General features: G+C 50.2%; 9 pseudogenes; all 9 read right to left on the bottom strand.

The window, feature by feature from the left end:
• Positions 1-420: 420 nt before the first annotated feature.
• LOC130347397 (5S ribosomal RNA) lies at positions 421-540 on the bottom strand (annotated as a pseudogene).
• Positions 541-3,994: 3,454 nt separating this feature from the next.
• LOC130352777 (5S ribosomal RNA) lies at positions 3,995-4,114 on the bottom strand (annotated as a pseudogene).
• Positions 4,115-5,965: 1,851 nt separating this feature from the next.
• Positions 5,966-6,085, bottom strand: LOC130347385 (5S ribosomal RNA; annotated as a pseudogene).
• An 867-nt stretch (positions 6,086-6,952) lies between these two features.
• LOC130331492 (5S ribosomal RNA) lies at positions 6,953-7,072 on the bottom strand (annotated as a pseudogene).
• Positions 7,073-7,742: 670 nt separating this feature from the next.
• On the bottom strand, positions 7,743-7,862 carry LOC130352061 (5S ribosomal RNA; annotated as a pseudogene).
• Positions 7,863-8,735: 873 nt separating this feature from the next.
• Positions 8,736-8,855, bottom strand: LOC130317791 (5S ribosomal RNA; annotated as a pseudogene).
• Positions 8,856-13,322: 4,467 nt separating this feature from the next.
• Positions 13,323-13,442, bottom strand: LOC130335556 (5S ribosomal RNA; annotated as a pseudogene).
• An 879-nt stretch (positions 13,443-14,321) lies between these two features.
• LOC130351929 (5S ribosomal RNA) lies at positions 14,322-14,441 on the bottom strand (annotated as a pseudogene).
• Positions 14,442-16,702: 2,261 nt separating this feature from the next.
• LOC130353102 (5S ribosomal RNA) lies at positions 16,703-16,822 on the bottom strand (annotated as a pseudogene).
• Between the last annotated feature and the right edge of the window lie 700 nt (positions 16,823-17,522).

Here is a 17,522-nt window from a genome sequence, read left to right as displayed (position 1 = left end):
CGGAAGGCGGCAACAGATTAAAATGTCAACTGCACCCGGGATTCCCAGCCAGTCTCCCATGCTGGTACTTACCAGGCCCTAAGCTGGGTAGCAGTGTGCGATCTGACGAGAGCAGGCGCATTCAGCTTAGGATGGCTGTTGACAGCTTCACACTTTGTATACTGTGGATTTAAGCATCAATAAATAATTTTCGGAATCGGAGCAGAAACAGAGCAAAATGTCAACTGCACTCGGGATTCCCAGCCAGTCTCCCATGCTGGCACTTACTGGGCCCAAAGCTGGGTAGCAGTCTGCGATCTGACGAGAACAGGCGCATTCAGCTTAGGATGGCTGTAGACATCTTCACACCCTGTATACTGTGGATTTAAGCATCAATAAATCCTTTTCAGAATCGGAGCGGAAGGTGGCAACAGAGCAAAAAGTCTACGACACCTGGGATTCCCAGCCAGTCTCCCATGCTGGTACTTACCGGGCCCTAAGCTGGGTAACAGTCTGCGATCTGACGAGAGCAGGCGCGTTAAGCTTAGGATGGCCGTCGACAGCTTCACATATTGTATACTGTGGATTTAAGCATCAATAAATTCTTTTCGGAATCGGAACGCGGCAACAGAGCAAAATGTCAACTGCACCCGGGATTCCCAGCCAGTCTCCCATGCCGGTACTTACTGGGCCCTAAGATGGGTAGCAGTCTGCGATATGACGAGAGCAGGCGCGTTCAGCTTAGGATGGCCGTTGACATCTTCACGCCTTGTATATTGTGGATTTAAGCATCAATAAATATTTTTATTAATCGGAGAGGAAGGCGGCAACAGAGCAAAATGTCAATGGCACCTTGGATTGCCAGCCAGTCTCCCATGCCGGTAACTGCCGGGCAGCAGTCCGTGATCTGAGGAGAGCAGGCACGTTCAGGCTTAGGATGGCCTTTGACAGCTTCACACCCTGTATATTGTGGATTTAAGCATCAATAAATCCTTTTCCGAATCGGAGCGGAAGGCGGCAACAGATTAAAATGTCAACTGCACCCGGGATTCCCAGCCAGTCTCCCATGCTGGTACTTACCAGGCCCTAAGCTGGGTAGCAGTGTGCGATCTGACGAGAGCAGGCGTGTTCAACTTAGGATGGCCATTGACAGCTTCACACTTTGTATACTGTGGATTTAAGCATCAATAAATAATTTTCGGAATCGGAGCAGAAACAGAGCAAAATGTCAACTGCACTCGGGATTCCCAGCCAGTCTCCCATGCTGGTACTTACTGGGCCCGAAGCTGGGTAGCAGTCTGCAATCTGACGAGAACAGGCGCATTCAGCTTAAAATGGCCGTAGGCATCTTCACACCCTGTATACTGTGGATTTAAGCATCAATAAATCCTTTTCGGAATCGGAGCGGAAGGCGGCAACAGAGCAAAATGTCTACGACACCTGGGATTCCCAGCCAGTCTCCCATGCTGGCACTTACCGGGCCCTAAGCTGGGTAGCAGTCTGCGATCTGACGAGAGCAGGCGCGTTCAGCTTAGGATGGCCGTTGACAGCTTCTCGCCCTTTATACTGTGCATTTAAGCATCAATAAATCCTTTTCGGAATCGGAACGGAAGGCGGCAACAGAGCAAAATGTCAACGGCAGCCGGGATTCCCAGCCAGTGTCCCATGCCGGTACTTACCGGGCCCTAAGATTTGTACCAGTCTGCGATCTGACGAGAGCAGGCGCGTTAAGCTTAGGATGGCCGTCGACAGCTTCACACCTTGTATACTGTGGATTTAAGCATCAATAAATTATTTTCGGAATCGGAACGGAAGGCGGCAACAGAGCAAAATGTCAACTGCATCCGGGATTCCCAGCCAGTCTCCCATGCTGGTACTTACTGGGCCCTAAGCTGGGTAGCAGTCTGCGATATGACGAGAGCAGGCCGCGTTCAGCTTAGTATGGCCGTTGACATCTTCACACCTTGTATATTGTGGATTTAAGCATCAATAAATATTTTTATTAATCGGAGAGGAAGGCGGCAACAGAGCAAAATGTCAATGGCACCTTGGATTGCCAGCCAGTCTCCCATGCCGGTAACTGCCGGGCAGTAGTCTGCAATCTGAGGAGAGCAGGCACGTTCAGGCTTAGGATGGCCGTTGACAGCTTCACACCCTGTATATTGTGGATTTAAGCATCAATAAATCCTTTTCCGAATCTTAGCGGAAGGCGGCAACAGATTAAAATGGCAACTGCACCCGAGATTCCCAGCCAGTCTCCCATGCTGGTACTTACCAGGCCCTAAGCTGGGTAGCAGACTGCAATCTGACGAGAGCAGGCGCGTTCAGCTTAGGATGGCCGTTGACAGCTTCACACTTTGTATACTGTGGATTTAAGCATCAATAAATTATTTTCGGAATCGGAACGGAAGGCGGCAACAGAGCAAAATGTCAACTGCACCCGGGATTTCCAGCCAGTCTCCCATGCTGGTACTTACTGGGCCCTAAGCTGGGTAGCAGTCTGCGATATGACGAGAGCAGGCACGTTCAGCTTAGTATGGCCGTTGACATCTTCACGCCTTGTATATTGTGGATTTAAGCATCAATAAATATTTTTATTAATCGGAGAGGAAGGCGGCAACAGAGCAAAATGTCAATGGCACCTTGGATTGCCAGCCAGTCTCTCATGCCGGTAACTGCCGGGCAGTAGTCTGCGATCTGAGGAGAGCAGGCACGTTCAGGCTTAGGATGGCCGTTGACAGCTTCACACCCTGTATATTGTGGATTTAAGCATCAATAAATCCTTTTCCGAATCTTAGCTGAAGGCGGCAACAGATTAAAATGTCAACTGCACCCGAGATTCCCAGCCAGTCTCCCATACTGGTACTTACCAGGCCCTAAGCTGGGTAGCAGACTGCAATCTGACGAGAGCAGGCGCGTTCAGCTTAGGATGGCCGTTGACAGCTTCACACTTTGTATACTGTGGATTTAAGCATCAATAAATAATTTACGGAATCGGAGCAGAAACAGAGCAAAATGTCAACTGCACCCGGGATTCCCAGCCAGTCTCCCATGCTGGTACTTACCAGGTCCGAAGCTGGGTAGCAGTCTGCGATCTGACGAGAACAGGCGCATTCAGCTTAGGATGGCCGTAGACATCTTCACACCCTGTATACTGTGGATTTAAGCATCAATAAATCCTTTTCGGAATCGGAGCGGAAGGCGGCAACAGAGCAAAATGTCAACGACACCTGGGATTCCCAGCCAGTCTCCCATGCTGGTACTTACCGGGCCCTAAGCTGGGTAGCAGTCTGCGATCTGAAGAGAGCAGGCTCGTTCAGCTTAGGATGGCCGTTGACAGCTTTTCGCCCTTTATACTGTGCATTTAAGCATCAATGAATCCATTTCGGAATCGGAACGGAAGGTGGCAACAGAGCAAAACGTCAATGGCAGCCGGGATTCCCAGCCAGTCTCCCATGCCGGTACTTACCAGGCCCTAAGATCTGTACCAGTCTGCGATCTGACGAGAGCAGGCGCGTTAAGCTTAGGATGGCCGTCGACAGCTTCACACCTTGTATACTGTGGATTTAAGCATCAATAAATTCTTTTCGGAATCGGAGCGGAAGGCAGCAATAGAGCAAAATGTTAACGGCACCCGGGATTCCCTGCCAGTCTCCCATGCCAGTACTTACCAGGCCCTAAGCTGGGTAGCAGTCTGCAATCTGACGAGAGCAGGCGTGTTCAGCTTAGGATGGCCGTTGACATCTTTATGCCTTGTATATTGTGGATATAAGCATCAATAAATATTTTTATTAATCGGAGAAGAAGGCGGCAACAGAGCAAAATGTCAATGGCACCTTGGATTGCCAGCCAGTCTCCCATGCCTGTATCTGCCAGGCAGCAGTCTGCGATCTGAGGAGAGCAGGCATGTTCAGGCTTAGGATGGCCGTTGACAGCTTCACACCCTGTATATTGTGGATTTAAGCATCAATAAATCCTTTTCCGAATCGGAGCGGAAGGCGGCAACAGAGCAAAATGTCAATGACACCTGGGATTCCCAGCCAGTCTCCCATGCTGGTACTTACCGGGCCCTAAGCTGGGTAGCAGTCTGCGATCTGACGAGAGCAGGCGCGTTCAGCTTAGGATGGCCGTTGACAGCTTTTCGCCCTTTATACTGTGCATTTAAGCATCAATAAATCCTTTTCGGAATCGGAGCGGAAGGCAGCAATAGAGCAAAATGTCAATGGCACCCGGGATTCCCAGCCAGTACTTACCGGGCCCTAAGCTGGGTTGCAGTCTGCGATCTGACGAGAGCAGGCGCGTTCAGCTTAGGATGGCCGATGACATCTTTACGCCTTGTATATTGTGGATTTAAGCATCAATAAATATTTTTATTAATCGGAGAAGAAGGCGGCAACAGAGCAAAATGTCAATGGCACCTTGGATTGCCAGCCAGTCTCCCATGCCGGTATCTGCCGGGCAGGAGTCTGCGATCTGAGGAGAGCAGGCACGTCCAGGCTTAGGATGGCCGTTGACAGCTTCACACCCTGTATATTGTGGATTTAAGCATCAATAAAACCTTTTCCGAATCGGAGCGGAAGGTGGCAACAGATTAAAATGTCAACTGCACCCGGGATTCACAGCCAGTCTCCCATGCTGGTACTTACCAGGCCCTAAGCTGGGTAGCAGTCTGCCATCTGACGAGAGCAGGCGCTTTCAGCTTAGGATGGCCGTTGACAGCTTCACACTTTGTATACTGTGGATTTAAGCATCAATAAATAATTTTCGGAATCGGAGAGGAAGGCGGCAACAGAGCAAAATGTCAATAGCACCTTGGATTGCCAGCCAGTCTCCCATGCCCGTACTTGCCGGGCAGCAGTCTGCGATCTGACAAGAAAAGGCGCATTCAGCTTAGGATAGCCGTAGACGGCTTCACACCCTGTATATTGTGGATTTAAGCATCAATAAATCCTTTTCGAAATCGGAGCAAAATGTCTACAGAGCTACAGAGCAAAATGTCAACAACATCTGAGATTCCCAGCCAGTCTCCCATGCTGGTACTTACCGGGCCCTAAGCTGGGTAGCAGTCTGCAATCTGATGAGAGCATGCGCGTTCAGCTTAGGATGGCCGTTGACAGCTTCACGCCCTTTATACTGTGGATTTAAGCATCAATAAATTCTTTTCGGAATCGGAGCGGAAGGCAGCAATAGAGCAAAATGTCAACGGCACCCGGGATTCCCAGCCAGTCTCCCATGCCAGTACTTACCGGGCCCTAAGCTGGGTAGCAGTTTGTGATCTGACGAAAGCAGGCGCGTTCAGCTTAGGATGGCCATTGACAGCTTCATGCTTTTTATAATGTGCATTTAAGCATCAATAAATCCTTGTCGGAATCGGAGAGGAAGGCGGCAACAGACCATAATGTCAATAGCACCTTGGATTGCCAGCCAGTCTCCCATGCCCGTACTTGCTGGGCAGCAGTCTGCGATCTGACAAGAACAGGCACATTCAGCTTAGGATAGCCGTAGACGGCTTCACACCCTGTATACTGTGCATTTAAGCATCAATAAATCCTTTTCGGAATCGGAGCGGAAGGCGGCAACAGATTAAAATGTCAACTGCACCCGGGATTCCCAGCCAGTCTCCCACGCTGGTACTTACCAGGCCCTAAGCTGGGTAGCAGTGTGCGATCTGACGAGAGCAGGCGCATTCAGCTTAGGATGGCTGTTGACAGCTTCACACTTTGTATACTGTGGATTTAAGCATCAATAAATAATTTTCGGAATCGGAGCAGAAACAGAGCAAAATGTCAACTGCACTCGGGATTCCCAGCCAGTCTCCCATGCTGGCACTTACTGGGCCCAAAGCTGGGTAGCAGTCTGCGATCTGACGAGAACAGGCGCATTCAGCTTAGGATGGCTGTAGACATCTTCACACCCTGTATACTGTGGATTTAAGCATCAATAAATCCTTTTCAGAATCGGAGCGGAAGGTGGCAACAGAGCAAAAAGTCTACGACACCTGGGATTCCCAGCCAGTCTCCCATGCTGGTACTTACCGGGCCCTAAGCTGGGTAACAGTCTGCGATCTGACGAGAGCAGGCGCGTTAAGCTTAGGATGGCCGTCGACAGCTTCACATATTGTATACTGTGGATTTAAGCATCAATAAATTCTTTTCGGAATCGGAACGCGGCAACAGAGCAAAATGTCAACTGCACCCGGGATTCCCAGCCAGTCTCCCATGCCGGTACTTACTGGGCCCTAAGATGGGTAGCAGTCTGCGATATGACGAGAGCAGGCGCGTTCAGCTTAGGATGGCCGTTGACATCTTCACGCCTTGTATATTGTGGATTTAAGCATCAATAAATATTTTTATTAATCGGAGAGGAAGGCGGCAACAGAGCAAAATGTCAATGGCACCTTGGATTGCCAGCCAGTCTCCCATGCCGGTAACTGCCGGGCAGCAGTCCGTGATCTGAGGAGAGCAGGCACGTTCAGGCTTAGGATGGCCTTTGACAGCTTCACACCCTGTATATTGTGGATTTAAGCATCAATAAATCCTTTTCCGAATCGGAGCGGAAGGCGGCAACAGATTAAAATGTCAATTGCACCCGGGATTCCCAGCCAGTCTCCCATGCTGGTACTTACCAGGCCCTAAGCTGGGTAGCAGTGTGCGATCTGACGAGAGCAGGCGCGTTCAACTTAGGATGGCCATTGACAGCTTCACACTTTGTATACTGTGGATTTAAGCATCAATAAATAATTTTCGGAATCGGAGCAGAAACAGAGCAAAATGTCAACTGCACTCGGGATTCCCAGCCAGTCTCCCATGCTGGTACTTACTGGGCCCGAAGCTGGGTAGCAGTCTGCAATCTGACGAGAACAGGCGCATTCAGCTTAAAATGGCCGTAGACATCTTCACACCCTGTATACTGTGGATTTAAGCATCAATAAATCCTTTTCGGAATCGGAGCGGAAGGCGGCAACAGAGCAAAATGTCTACGACACCTGGGATTCCCAGCCAGTCTCCCATGCTGGTACTTACCAGGCCCTAAGCCGGATAGCAGTCTGCGATCTGACGAGAGCAGGCGCGTTCAGCTTAGGATGGCCGTTGACAGCTTCACACTTTGTATACTGTGGATTTAAGCATCAATAAATAATTTTCGGAATCGGAGCAGAATGTTAACTGCACCCGGGATTCCCAGCCAGTCTCCCATGCTGGTACTTACCAGGCCCGAAGCTGGGTAGCAGTCTGCGATCTGACGAAAACAGGCGCATTCAGCTTAGGATGGCCAGAGACATCTTCACACCCTGTATACTGTGGATTTAAGCATCAATAAATCCTTTTCGGAATCGGAGCGGAAGGCGGCAACAGAGCAAAATGTCAACGACACCTGGGATTCCCAGCCAGTCTCCCATGCTGGTACTTACCGGGACCTAAGCTGGGTAGCAGTCTGCGATCTGACGAGAGCAGGCGCGTTCAGCTTAGGATGGACGTTGACAGCTTCTCGCCCTTTATACTGTGCATTTAAGCATCAATAAATCCTTTTCGGAATCGGAACGGAAGGCGGCAACAGAGCAAAATGTCAACGGCAGCCGGGATTCCCAGCCAGTGTCCCATGCCGGTACTTACCGGGCCCTAAGCTCTGTAACAGTCTGCGATCTGACGAGAGCAGGCGCGTTAAGCTTAGGATGGCCGTCGACAGCTTCACACCTTGTATACTGTGGATTTAAGCATCAATAAATTATTTTCGGAATCGGAGCGGAAGGCAGCAATAGAGCAAAATGTCAACGGCACCCGGGATTCCCAGCCAGTCTCCCATGCCGGTACTTACCGGGCCCTAAGCTGGGTAGCAGTCTGCGATCTGACAAGAGCAGGCGCGTTCAGCTTAGGATGGCCGTTGACATCTTTATTCCTTGTATATTGTGGATTTAAGCATCAATAAATATTTTTATTATTCGGAGAAGAAGGCGGCAACAGAGCAAAATGTCAATGGCACCTTGGATTGCCAGCCAGTCTCCCATGCCTGTATCTGCCGGGCAGCAGTCTGCGATCTGAGGAGAGCAGGCACGTTCAGGCTTAGGATGGCCGTTGACAGCTTCACACCCTGTATATTGTGGATTTAAGCATCAATAAATCCTTTTCTGAATCGGAGCGGAAGGCGGCAACAGAGCAAAATGTCAATAGCACCTTGGATTGCCAGCCAGTCTCCCATGCCCGTACTTGCCGGGCAGCAGTCTGCGATCTGACAAGAAAAGGCGCATTCAGCTTAGGATAGCCGTAGACGGCTTCACACCCTATATATTGTGGATTTAAGCATCAATAAATCCTTTTCGGAATCAGAGCAAAATGTCTACAGAGCTACAGAGCAAAATGTCAACAACACCTGAGATTCCCAGCCAGACTCCCATGCTGGTACTTACCGGGCCCTAAGCTGGGTAGCAGTCTGCGATCTGACGAGAGCAGGCGCGTTCAGCTTAGGATGGCCGTTGACATCTTGACGCCCTTTATACTGTGCATTTAAGCATCAATAAATCCTTTTCGGAATCAGAACGGAAGGCGGCAACAGAGCAAAATGTCAACGGCAGCCGGGATTCCCAGCCAGTGTCCCATGCCGGTACTTACCGGGCCCTAAGATCTGTACCAGTCTGCGATCTGACGAGAGCAGGCGCGTTAAGCTTAGGATGGCCGTCGACAGCTTCACACCTTGTATACTGTGGATTTAAGCATCAATAAATTCTTTTCGGATTCGGAGCGGAAGGCAGCAATAGAGCAAAATGTCAACGGCAACCGGGATTCCCAGCCAGTCTCCCATGCCAGTACTTACCAGGCCCTAAGCTGAGTAGCAGTCTGCGATCTGACGAGAGCAGGCGCGTTCAGCTTAGGATGGCCATTGACATCTTTACGCCTTGTATATTGTGGATTTAAGCATCAATAAATATTTTTATTATTCGGAGAAGAAGGCGGCAACAGAGCAAAATGTCAATGGCACCTTGGATTGCCAGCCAGTCTCCCATGCCTGTATCTGCCGGGCAGCAGTCTGCAATCTGAGGAGAGCAGGCACGTTCAGGCTTAGGATGGCCGTTGACAGCTTCACACCCTGTATATCGTGGATTTAAGCATCAATAAATCCTTTTCTGAATCGGAGCGGAAGGCGGCAACAGATTAAAATGTCAACTGCACCCAGGATTCCCAGCCAGTCTCCCATGCTGGTACTTACCAGGCCCTAAGCTGGGTAGCAGTCTACGATCTGACGAAGGCAGGCGCGTTCAGCTTAGGATGGCCGTTGACAGCTTCACACTTTGTATACTGTGGATGTAAGCATCAATAAATAATTTTCGGAATCAGAGCAGAAACAGAGCAAAATGTCAACTGCACCCGGGATTCCCAGCCAGTCTCCCATGCTGGTACTTACCAGGCCCGAAGCTGGGTAGCAGTCTGCGATCTGACGAGAACAGGCGCATTCAGCTTAGGATGGCCGTAGACATCTTCACACCCTGTATACTGTGGATTTAAGCATCAATAAATCCTTTTCCGAATCGGAGCAGAAGGCGGCAACAGAGCAAAATGTCAACGACACGTGGGATTCCCAGCCAGTCTCCCATGCTGGTACTTACCGGGCCCTAAGCTGGGTAGCAGTCTGCGATCTGACAAGAGCAGGCGCGTTCAGCGTAGGATGGCCGATGACAGCTTTTTGCCCTTTATACTGTGCATTTAAGCATCAATAAATCCTTTTCGAAATCGGAACGGAAGGCGGCAACAGAGCAAAATGTCAACGGCAGCCGGGATTCCCAGCCAGTGTCCCATGCCGGTACTTACCGGGCCCTAAGATCTGTACCAGTCTGCGATCTGACGAGAGCAGGCGCGTTAAGCTTAGGATGGCCGTCGACAGCTTCACACCTTGTATACTGTGGATCTAAGCATCAATAAATTATTTTCGGAATCGGAGCGGAAGGCAGCAATAGAGCAAAATGTCAACGGCAACCGGGATTCCCAGCCAGTCTCCCATGCCAGTACTTACCGGGCCCTAAGCTGGGTAGCAGTCTGCAATCTGACTAGAGGAGGCACGTTCAGCTTAGGATGGCCATTGACACCTTCATGCTTTTTATACTGTGCATTTAAGCATCAATAAATCCTTTTCGGAATCGGAACGGAAGGCGGCAACAGAGCAAAATGTCAACTGCACCCGGGATTCCCAGCCAGTCTCCCATGCCGGTACTTACTGGGCCCTAAGCTGGGTAGCAGTCTGCGATCTGACGAGAGCAGGCGCGTTCAGCTTAGGATGGCCGTTGACATCTTCATGCCTTGTATATTGTGGATTTAAGCATCAATAAATATTTTTATTAATCGGAGAGGAAGGCGGCAACAGAGCAAAATGTCAATGGCACCTTGGATTCCCAGCCAGTCTCCCATGCTGGTACTTACCAGGCCCTAAGCTGGGTAGCAGTCTGCGACCTGACGAGAGCAGGCGCGTTCAGCTTAGGATGGCCGTTGACAGTTTCACACTCTGTATACTGTGGATTTAAGCATCAATAAATTATTTTCGGAATCGGAGCGGAAGGCAGCAATAGAGCAAAATGTCAATGGCACCCGGGATTCCCAGCCAGTCTCCCATGCCAGTACTTACCGGGCCCTAAGCTGGGTAGCAGTCTGCGATCTGACGAGAGCAGGCACGTTCAGCTTAGGATGGCCGTTGACATCTTTATGCCTTGTATATTGTGGATTTAAGCATCAATAAATATTTTTATTATTTGAAGAAGAAGGCGGCAACAGAGCAAAATGTCAATGGCACCTTGGATTGCCAGCCAGTCTCCCATGCCTGTATCTGCCGGGCAGCAGTCTGCGATCTGAGGAGAGCAGGCATGTTCAGGCTTAGGATGGCCGTTGACAGCTTCACACCCTGTATATTGTGGATTTAAGCATCAATAAATCCTTTTCTGAATCGGAGCGGAAGGCGGCAACAGAGCAAAATGTCAATAGCACCTTGGATTGCCAGCCAGTCTCCCATGCCCGTACTTGCCGGACAGCAGTCTGCGATCTGACAAGAAAAGGCGCATTCAGCTTAGGATAGCCGTAGACGGCTTCACACCCTGTATATTGTGGATTTAAGCATCAATAAATCCTTTTCGGAATCAGAGCAAAATGTCTACAGAGCTACAGAGCAAAATGTCAACAACACCTGAGATTCCCAGCCAGACTCCCATGCTGGTACTTACCGAGCCCTAAGCTGGGTAGCAGTCTGCGATCTGACGAGAGCAGGCGCGTTCAGCTTAGGATGGCCGTTGACAGCTTGATGCCCTTTATACTGTGCATTTAAGCATCAATAAATCCTTTTCCGAATCGGAACGGAAGGCGGCAACAGAGCAAAATGTCAACGGCAGCCGGGATTCCCAGCCAGTGTCCCATGCCGGTACTTACCGGGCCCTAAGATCTGTACCAGTCTGCGATCTGACGAGAGCAGGCGCGTTAAGCTTAGGATGGCCGTCGACAGCTTCACACCTTGTATACTGTGGATTTAAGCATCAATAAATTATTTTCGGAATCGGAGCGGAAGGCAGCAATAGAGCAAAATGTCAACGGCACCCGGGATCCCCAGCCAGTCTCCCATGCCAGTACTTACCGGGCCCTAAGCTGGGTAGCAGTCTGCAATCTGACGAGAGCAGGCACTTTCAGCTTAGGATGGCCGTTGACATCTTCAAGCCTTGTATACTGTGGATTTGAGCATCAATAAATATTTTTTTTAATCGGAGAGGAAGGCGGCAACAGAGCAAAATGTCAATAGCACCTTGGATTGCCAGCCAGTCTCCCATGCCCGTACTTGCCGGGCAGCAGTCTGCGATCTGACAAGAAAAGGGGCATTCAGCTTAGGATAGCCGTAGACGGCTTCACACCCTGTATATTGTGGATTTAAGCATCAATAAATCCTTTTCGGAATCAGAGCAAAATGTCTACAGAGCTACAGAGCAAAATGTCAACAACACCTGAGATTCCCAGCCAGACTCCCATGCTGGTACTTACTGGGCCCTAAGCTGGGTAGCTGTCTGCGATCTGACGAGAGCAGGCGCGTTCAGCTTAGGATGGCCGTTGACAGCTTGACGCCCTTTATACTGTGCATTTAAGCATCAATAAATCCTTTTCGGAATCGGAACGGAAGGCGGCAACAGAGCAAAATGTCAACGGCAGCCGGGATTCCCAGCCAGTGTCCCATGCCGGTACTTACCGGGCCCTAAGATCTGTACCAGTCTGCGATCTGACGAGAGCAGGCGCGTTAAGCTTGGGATGGCCGTCGACAGCTTCACACCTTGTATACTGTGGATTTAAGCATCAGTAAATTATTTTCGGATTCGGAGCGGAAGGCAGCAATAGAGCAAAATGTCAACGGCAACCGGGATTCCCAGCCAGTCTCCCATGCCATTACTTACCGGGCCCTAAGCTGGGTAGCAGTCTGCGATCTAACGAGAGCAGGCGCGTTCAGCTTAGGATGGCCATTGACAGCTTCATGCTTTTTATACTGTGCATTTAAGCATCAATAAATCCTTTTCGGAATCGGAACGGAAGGCGGCAACAGAACAAAATGTCAACTGCACCCGGGATTCCCAGCCAGTCTCCCATGCCGGTACTTACTGGGACCTAAGCTGGGTAGCAGTCTGCGATCTGACGAGAGCAGGCGCGTTCAGCTTAGGATGGCCGTTGACATCTTCACGCTTTGTATATTGTGGATTTAAGCATCAATAAATATTTTTATTAATCGGAGAGGAAGGCGGCAACAGAGCAAAATGTCAATGGCACCTTGGATTGCCAGCCAGTCTCCCATGCCAGTATCTGCCGGGCAGCAGTCTGCGATCTGAGGAGAGCAGGCACGTTCAGGCTTAGGATGGCCGTTGACAGCTTCACACCCTGTATATTGTGGATTTAAGCATCAATAAATCCTTTTCCGAATCGGAGCGGAAGGCGGCAACAGATTAAAATGTCAACTGCACTCGGGATTCCCAGCCAGTCTCCCAAGCTGGTATTTACCAGGCCCTAAGCTGGGTAGCAGTCTGCGATCTGACGAGAGCAGGCGCGTTCAGCTTAGGATGGCCGTTGACAGCTTCACACTTTGTATACTGTGGATTTAAGCATCAATTAATAATTTTCGGAATCGGAACAGAAACAGAGCAAAATGTCAACTGCACCCGGGATTCCCAGCCAGTGTCCCATGCCGGTACTTACCGGGCCCTAAGATCTGTACCAGTCTGCGATCTGACGAGAGCAGGCGCGTTAAGCTTAGGATGGCCGTCGACAGCTTCACACCTTGTATACTGTGGATTTAAGCATCAATAAATTATTTTCGGAATCGGAGCGGAAGGCAGCAATAGAGCAGAATGTCAACGGCACCCGGGATTCCCAGCCAGTCTCCCATGCTGGTACTTACCAGGCCCGAAGCTGGGTAGCAGTCTGCGATCTGACGAGAACAGGCGCATTCAGCTTAGGATGGCCGTAGACATCTTCACACCCTGTATACTGTGGATTTAAGCATCAATAAATCCTTTTCGGAATCGGAGCGGAAGGCGGCAACAGAGCAAAATGTCATCGACACCTGGGATTCCCAGCCAGTCTCCCATGCTGGTACTTACCGGGCCCTAAGCTGAGTAGCAGTCTGCGATCTGACGAGAGCAGGCGCGTTCAGTTTAGGATGGCCGTTGACAGCTTCTCGCCCTTTATACTGTGCATTTAAGCATCAATAAATCCTTTTCGGAATCGGAACGGAAGGCGGCAACAGAGCAAAATGTCAACGGCAGCCGGGATTCCAAGACAGTGTCCCATTCCGGTACTTACCGGGCCCTAAGATCTGTACCAGTCTGCGATCTGAAGAGAGCAGGTGCGTTAAGCTTAGGATGGCCGTCGACACCTTCACACCTTGTATACTGTGGATTTAAGCATCAATAAATTATTTTCGGAATCGGAGCGGAAGGCAGCAATAGAGCAAAATGTCAACGGCACCCGGGATTCCCAGCCAGTCTCCCATGCCAGTGCTTACCGGGCCCTAAGCTGGGTAGCAGTCTGCGATCTGACGAGAGCAGGCGCGTTCAGCTTAGGATGGCCGTTGACATCTTTACGCCTTGTATATTGTGGATTTAAGCATCAATAAATATTTTTATTAATCGGAGAAGAAGGCGGCAACAGAGCAAAATTTCAATGGCACCTTGGATTGCCAGCCAGTCTCCCATGCCGGTATCTGCCGGGCAGCAGTCTGCGATCTGAGGAGAGCAGGCACGTTCAGGCTTAGGATGGCCGTTGACAGCTTCACTCCCTGTATATCGTGGATTTAAGCATCAATAAATCCTTTTCTGAATTTGAGCGGAAGGCGGCAACAGATTAAAATGTCAACTGCACCCGGGATTCCCAGCCAGTCTCCCATGCTGGTACTTACCAGGCCCTAAGCTGGGTAGCAGTCTGCGATCTGACGAGAGCAGGCGCGTTCAGCTTAGGATGGCCGTTGACAGCTTCACACTTTGCATACTGTGGATGTAAGCATCAATAAATAATTTTCGGAATTGGAGCAGAAACAGAGCAAAATGTCAACTGCACCCGGGATTCCCAGCCAGTCTCCCATGCTGGTACTTACCAGGCCCGAAGCTGGGTAGCAGTCTGCGATCTGACGAGAACAGGCGCATTCAGCTTAGGATGGCCGTAGACATCTTCACACCCTGTATACTGTGGATTTAAGCATCAATAAATCCTTTTCCGAATCGGAGCAGAAGGCGGCAACAGAGCAAAATGTCAACGACACCTGGGATTCCCAGCCAGTCTCCCATGCTGGTACTTACCGGGCCCTAAGCTGGGTAGCAGTCTGCGATCTGACGAGAGCAGGCGCGTTCAGCGTAGGATGGCCGATGACAGCTTTTTGCCCTTTATACTGTGCATTTAAGCATCAATAAATCCTTTTCGGAATCGGAACGGAAGGCGGCAACAGAGCAAAATGTCAATGGCAGCCGGGATTCCCAGCCAGTGTCCCATGCCGGTACTTACCGGGCCCTAAGATCTGTACCAGTCTGCGATCTGACGAGAGCAGGCGCGATAAGCTTAGGATGGCCGTCGACAGCTTCACACCTTGTATACTGTGGATCTAAGCATCAATAAATTATTTTCGGAATCGGAGCGGAAGGCAGCAATAGAGCAAAATGTCAACGGCAACCGGGATTCCCAGCCAGTCTCCCATGCCAGTACTTACCGGGCCTTAAGCTGGGTAGCAGTCTGCAATCTGACTAGAGCAGGCACGTTCAGCTTAGGATGGCCATTGACAGCTTCATGCTTTTTATACTGTGCATTTAAGCATCAATAAATCCTTTTCGGAATCGGAACGGAAGGCGGCAACAGAGCAAAATGTCAACTGCACCTGGGATTCCCAGCCAGTCTCCCATGCCGGTACTTACTGGGCCCTAAGCCGGGTAGCAGTCTGCGATCTGACGAGAGCAGGCGCGTTCAGCTTAGGATGGCCGTTGACATCTTCATACCTTGTATATTGTGGATTTAAGCATCAATAAATATTTTTATTAATCGGAGAGGAAGGCGGCAACAGAGCAAAATGTCAATGGCACCTTGGATTGCCAGCCAGTCTCCCATGCCGGTAACTGCCGGGCAGCAGTCTGCGATCTGAGGAGAGCAGGCACGTTCAGGCTTAGGATGGCCGTTGACAGCTTCACACCATGTATATTCTGGATTTAAGCATCAATAAATCCTTTTCCGAATCGGAGCGGAAGGCGGCAACAGATTAAACTGTCAACTGCACCCAGGATTCCCAGCCAGTCTCCCATGCTGGTACTTACCAGGCCCTAAGCTGGGTAGCAGTCTGCGATCTGGCGAGAGCAGGCGCGTTCAGCTTAGGATGGCCATTGACAGCTTCACACTTTGTATACTGTGGATTTAAGCATCAATAAATAATTTTCAGAATCGGAGCAAAAACAGAGCAAAATGTCAACTGCACCCGAGATTCCCAGCCAGTCTCCCATGCTGGTACTTACCAGGCCCGAAGCTGAGTAGCAGTCTGTGATCTGACGAGAGCAGGCGCGTTCAGTTTAGGATGGCCGTTGACAGCTTCTCGCCCTTTATACTGTGTATTTAAGCATCAATAAATATTTTTATTAATCGGAGAGGAAGGCGGCAACAGAGCAAAATGTCAATGGCACCTTGGATTGCCAGCCAGTCTCCCATGCCAGTATCTGCCGGGCAGCAGTCTGCGATCTGAGGAGAGCAGGCACGTTCAGGCTTAGGATGGCCGTTGACAGCTTCACACCCTGTATATTGTGGATTTAAGCATCAATAAATCCTTTTCCGAATCGGAGCGAAAGGCGGCAATAGATTAATATGTCAACTGCACCTGGGATTCCCAGCCAGTCTCCCATGCTGGTGCTTACCAGGCCCTAAGCTGGGTAGCAGTCTGCGATCTGACGAGAGCAGGCACGTTCAGCTTAGGATGGCTGTTGACAGCTTCACACTTTGTAAACTGTGGATTTAAGCATCAATAAATAATTTTCGGAATCGAAGCAGAAACAGAGCAAAATGTCAACTGCACCCGGGATTCCCAGCCAGTCTCCCATGCTGGTACTTACCAGGCCCGAAGCTGGGTAGGAGTCTGCAATCTGACGAGAACAGGCGCATTGAGCTTAGGATGGCCGTAGACATCTTCACACCCTGTATACTGTGCATTTAAGCATCAATAAATCCTTTTTGGAATTGGAGCGGAAGGCGGCAACAGAGCAAAATGTCAACGACACCTGGGATTCCCAGCCAGTCTCCCATGCTGGTACTTACCGGGCCCTAAGCTGAGTAGCAGTCTGCGATCTGACGAGAGCAGGCGCGTTCAGCTTAGGATGGCCGTTGACAGCTTCTCGCCCTTTATACTGTGCATTTAAGCATCAATAAATCCTTTTCGGAATCGGAACGGAAGGCGGCAACAGAGCAAAATGTCAACGGCAGCCGGGATTCCCAGCCAGTGTCCCATGCCGGTACTTACCGGGCCCTAAGATCTGTACCAGTCTGCGATCTGACGAGAGCAGGCGCGTTAAGCTTAGGATGGCCGTCGACAGCTTCACACCTTGTATACTGTGGATTTAAGCATCAATAAATCCTTTTCGGAATTTGAGCGGAAGGCGGCTACAGAGCAAAATGTCAACAACACCTGGGACTCCCAGCCAGTCTCCCATGCTGGTACTTACCAGGCCCTAAGCTGGGTAGCAGTCTGCAATCTGACGAGAGCAGGCACGTTCAGCTTAGGATGGCCGTTGACATCTTTACGCCTTGTATATTGTGGATTTAAGCATCAATAAATATTTTTATTAATCGGAGAGGAAGGCGGCAACAGAGCAAAATGTCAATGGCACCTTGGATTGCCAGCCAGTCTCCCATGCCAGTATCTGCCGGGCAGCAGTCTGCGATCTGAGGAGAGCAGGCACGTTCAGGCTTAGGATGGCCGTTGACAGCTTCACACCCTGTATATTGTGGATTTAAGCATCAATAAATCCTTTTCCGAATCGGAGCGGAAGGCGGCAACAGATTAAAATGTCAACTGCACTCGGGATTCCC

Source organism: Hyla sarda, chromosome 1 (assembly GCF_029499605.1).
Source record: "Hyla sarda isolate aHylSar1 chromosome 1, aHylSar1.hap1, whole genome shotgun sequence".
Lineage (NCBI taxonomy): Eukaryota > Metazoa > Chordata > Amphibia > Anura > Hylidae > Hyla > Hyla sarda.
The sequence above is the reverse complement of the archived record's forward strand: the minus strand, read 5'-3'. Positions and strand labels throughout refer to the sequence as shown.